Below are 5,077 nucleotides of genomic sequence, written 5' to 3' on the forward strand. Positions count from 1 at the left end.
CTGGCACCAGTTTCTACTGCAAACATTAAACTTAGCCAAACTTCTAGATTTATTAACCTAAAATCTCACATCTAAGACTTTTATCTCAGTTTCTATTACGTGAAATGCCGGGTCTGGCTTTCCAGAAAAAAGTCACAAGTCATTCTAAAAGGCAAGACAAAATACAATCTGAAGAAAGAAGGCAAACATCAGAATCAGATTCAGATATGACACATATTTCATACTTAACAGGCAATTCTATATAATTATGATAATTATGTTAAGGGATCTAATAAAGTAAGTTGATAACAAACAAGAACAGATTGAAAATGGAAGCAGAAAGAAGGAACTCTAAGAAAGAATCAGAAGGAAATGCTAGGAATTAAGAGTGCCTCTGACAGGCTCATAAGCCGACTGAATACAACTAAGGGAATAATTAGAGAGCTAGAACATAAACAAATGAGAGCATATCAGCGTCAAATGTGAAGAGAAAAACACAAAGAACACCACAGAATACTGAAGAACTCTGGGACAATTATGTCTTCTTTTGAGAAATGTCTGTTCAAGTCTTTTACACATTTTTAAACTATGTTATTTGCTTTCTTACTATTTAGTTGTTTGAGTTCCTTATGTATTTTGGATATTAACCTCTTATCAAGTTTATTATTTGCAAATATTTTCTCCCAATCCATAGGCTGTTTCTTCACTCTGTTGTTTGTTTCCTTGGCTGTCAAAAGATGCTAATATCCTCTGTGGAGTAGGCTGCTGGGGAAAATAGTGGTTCTAGCCATATGACCAATATCAATAGTTTCCTCATTTCTTTGTTCTTAGGCAAGTCCTGCAATGTCAGGAAGGCAGTCTCATCAGCAATCCTTTCTGGGTGGATATTCCCCATTGTTTTTTCTCAACTTTGTTGCTACAGATTCTTTAGTGGTTCTTCAAGCCTTCTCAGGGCTATTTCATTTTGTGAATAGCTCTGTATATCTTGAGGGGTGGGAGGGTAGAGAATGAAGGCTCCTATCTTCTACTCTGTCACCTTGGTGATGTCACTCCTCTTCCTAAGTTTTGAAGGACAATTCTGCCATGTATCTAATTCTAGTTGATGAGTTGCTTTTCCCTTGCTCCTTTCAGTATGTTCTATGTCTTTGGCTTTTGACAGTTTAATTAGAATGTATCTTGTGTGGGTCCCTTTGGCTTTATCCTACTTGGAGTTCATTGAGTTTCTTGTGTTTGTACAGCCATATCTTTCATCAAATTTGGGAAGATTTTAAGACATTATTTCTTTTTTCTTTTTTTTTTTTGAGACGGAGTCTCGCTCTGTTGCCCAGGCTGGAGTGCAGTGGCGCTATCTTGGCTCACTGCAAGCTCCACCCTCCGGGTTCACACCATTCTCCTGCCTCAGCCTCCCATGTAGCTGGGACTACAGGCACTCGCCACCATGCCCAGCTAATTTTGTTTTGTATTTTTAGTAGAGATAGGGTTTCACTGTGTTAGCCAGGATGGTCTCGATCTCCTGACCTCGTGATCCACCCTTCTCGGCCTCCCAAAGTGCTGGGATTACAGGCATGAGCCACCGTGCCCAGCCAAGACATTATTTCTTTAAATAATTTCTTCCCCTTTCTTTTTGTCTTCTTCTGGACCTCTCATAATGTATATATTAAGCTTCTTGATGACAACCCATAACTTCCTTAAGTACTGTTTACTTTTCCTGTTTTTTTTCTTTTCGCTCCTCAGAACCAATAATTTTAAATTTCCTATCTTCAATTATATTATTCTTTTTTCTTCTATCTGTTTGATTCTGCTGTTGAATTCCTCTAGTGGATTTTTCAGCTCAGTTATTGTACTTTTCTGTTTGAGAATATGTGTTGGGTTCTTTTAAATAATTTATATGTCTTTGACAATATTCTTATTTTGTTTATATATTATTTTATGGAATTCCCCTAGTTTTTTTTTACATTGTGCATTATCCCTTCAAGAATAATTAAGACAATTGTTTTAAAATCTTTGTCTAGTAAATCCAGTGCCTATGTTTCTTTATGGACTACTTACACCAAGCTACTTTCTTTTGTTGAATGGGCTCTGTTTGCCTGTTTCTGTGCATGCCTTGTGATGTGTTATTGTTGTATTGAAAATTGTACATTTGAAAAAAATAAGCACCTCTAAGGTTTTTTCTAGGATATTAGGTCATGTCTTGAGCCTTGTACCAGGCTGGAGGGAAAGGTTAAGGTTTTCTCATGTCTCCTCTGGTTATGCATCTTTTTTTAATCCCTGTGTAGATTTTTCCATTTTCCTATATATATAGAGGCTTTCAAATGTCTTAATTTCTCAGGAGTATCACTTCATCTTCTCCTTGGAGACTAAAATGTTCTATTGTATTCCTCCACCTGTAATCTCTTGCCTCAGACATGTGGGTCTGTAGTGCAGTTCACACAAGCTGTGGTTGCTGTTTCTGTGACTTTCCTTGCCTGAGATCCAAGCTATGCCATTTTTTTCCCATCTGAGCTCTGAGTCTTGGCTCAGGAGAAAGAGACATGAGATCCTGAGGCAGTTCCCAAACAGAGTAGAATATTGCTAATAATATGTATCCTGTGACCTCTGGTTTGAGGGAGGGAATTTGGAACTGAATTGTTGCTTCCTTCTGACCAAACTGTCATGTGCCAGAAATGGCATGGAACAAGGGCAAGTAAAAATGCCAGCCAGGCAGGGTGGCTCATGCCTGCAATCCCAGCACTTTGGGAGGCCAACATGGGGGTACTGCTTGAGGCCAAGAGTTTGAAAGGAGCCTGAGAAACATAGCAAGGTCCCATCTTTAGACAAAAATAAACAAAAAGTAGATGGACATTGTGATGCATGCCTGTAGTCTGAGCTACTCAGGAGGCTGAAACAGAGAATTACTTGAGTCCAGGAGTTTGAAGATTCAGTGAGCTATAATTGTGCCACTTCACTCCAGTCTAAGTGACAGAGTGAGTCCCTGCCTTTCGAAAAAACAAAAGCCACAAAATGGTTCTGTTGTCTTGAATGTGGCTTTTTTATAATCTGGCATTGGCTTTATTGCCGCTGATCTTTGACTATTTTCTAGAGCTTCAATAGAGATTTTAGTGAGTCCTTTTTTGTTTGTTTTTTATGTTTCAATGGGGAGGACTAAGGGCCTGGAGCTTCCTAGTCAGTTATCTTCCTGAAATCACTCCCTTCTACCTAAATTTTTTAATACTTATTCTCAGATTTTGTTTTAAAGATAAATGTATAGCTTACATTGGATACATTTAAAAGTATGAAGTATCAGTAAATATAGATGATAAAATACTACAAATAGAAAGAAGACGGAGCTGGGATCGCGCCACTGCACTCCAGCCTGGGCGACAGAATGAGACTTTGTCTCAAAAAAAAAAAAAGAAAAAAAAAAAGTCTCCATTAAACTGGTAAATTCCTCATCCCCTCATCCCACAAATAGCCATAGAGACTGGAGTACCAGCTTCAAAATACTGTTTTTTCTTTCTTCTTTTTGAGCCGAAGTCTTGCTCTTGTTCCCCAGGCTGGAGTGCGATGGCGAGATCTTGGCTCACTGCAACCTCCGCCTCCCGGGTTCAAGAGATTCTCCTGCCTCGGCCCCCCCGTAGCTGGGATTACAGGCGCCTGCTACTACGCCCGGCTAATTTTTGTATTTTTTTTTTAATAGAGACGGGGTTTTACCATGTTGACCAGGCTGGTCTAGAACTCCTGACCTCAGGTGATCCACCCACCTCAGCCTCCCAAAGTGCTGGGATTACAGGACACCCACCTAGGCCACCGCACGCGGCCTCAAAATACTTTTTTCCTTAGCTGTTTTTATTGAGTGGCCATGTGCCTATGGGAGTGTTCTAAGAAGACGTTAGTCGGGACCCAGAACGTGGGAAGTACTGGTTTCCATATCGATTTGGTGGTGATCGTAAACTGATTCAAATCTCTGAATCCCAACTGCACGCCGCACAAGTATGTTACCATGACTCCATTGCTTTTGCCTAGAGGAAACCATTCAGTAAGGACCAAGCACTAAATAACCAAGGAAAAGGAAGTGAGTCAAGGACGTACTCCTCTTGGTGACAGCGTGGGCTGCTGAGATTTGGGAGTCTGCGCTGGGTCTGCTTGGAGTTCTGAGCGGATGGAAGATTTCAGTCATGTTTGCACCCGCAGTGATGCGTGCTTTTCGCAAGAACAAGACTCTCCGCTATGGAGTCCCCATGTTGCTGCTGATTGTTGGAGGTTCTTTTGGTCTTCGTGAGTTTTCTCAAATCCGATATGATGTTGTGAAGATTAAAATGGATCCTGAGCTTGGAAAAAAACTGAAAGAGAATAAAATATCTTTAGAGTCGGAATATGAGACTCCAAGTTTGATGGCTGGAAGAATATTGGAGGACCCAGGCCTTGGGAAGATCCTGACCTCCTCCAAGGAAGAAATCCGGAAAGCCTTAAGACTAAGACAACTTGACTCTGCTGATTCTTTTTTCCTTTTTTTATAAAAAAATAAAAATGTTATCAACTGGACTTCCTAATATATACCCCTATCAAGTGGAAAGGAAATTCCAGGCCCGTGAAAACTTGGATATGGGTAATTTGATGACAAATAATCTTGGTAAAAGGTCATGTACAGGTTTTTATACTTCCCAGCTATTCCATCTGTGGATGAAAGTAACAATGTTGGCCACGTATATTTTACAACTTGAAATAAAAAATGGAAATACTGCTCCAAAAACAAAAAAAGAAAAAAGAAAAAAGAAAAAAGAAAGAAAACATGGCAATATGAATAAATAAAATAGAACAAAAGGTGAAAATTGTATTCTCTAATTTGTAGTTTTTTGAAGGAAGAGCACCTGTGTGTGTGCATGTGTGTGTGCACACATGAGTGTGCACGTGTGCATGTGTGCTAGAGCAAGAGAGAGAAAGAGAGAGAGAGATTTAGAGTGTATTATTTAGAGAAAATGTGGTGTTTGATGCTCTGGATAAATTTTTCCCAGAGGTCAGATCCACTCCAGATTTTACACTGTTTGTTCACATGAGTTAATAAATTCAACATTTTTGCTTAATGTAGCTGTGTTAGTCCCTTTTATGTTGCTATAAAGGA

The 5,077-nt window shown here is 39.5% G+C and overlaps 1 pseudogene; it reads left to right on the plus strand.

The window, feature by feature from the left end:
• The first annotated feature begins 3,993 nt into the window (after positions 1–3,993).
• LOC102119480 (cytochrome c oxidase assembly protein COX16 homolog, mitochondrial pseudogene) lies at positions 3,994–4,699 on the plus strand (annotated as a pseudogene).
• Positions 4,700–5,077: the final 378 nt, after the last annotated feature.

The sequence above is a fragment of the Macaca fascicularis genome, chromosome X (genome assembly GCF_037993035.2).
Source record: "Macaca fascicularis isolate 582-1 chromosome X, T2T-MFA8v1.1".
In the NCBI taxonomy this organism is placed as follows: domain Eukaryota; kingdom Metazoa; phylum Chordata; class Mammalia; order Primates; family Cercopithecidae; genus Macaca; species Macaca fascicularis.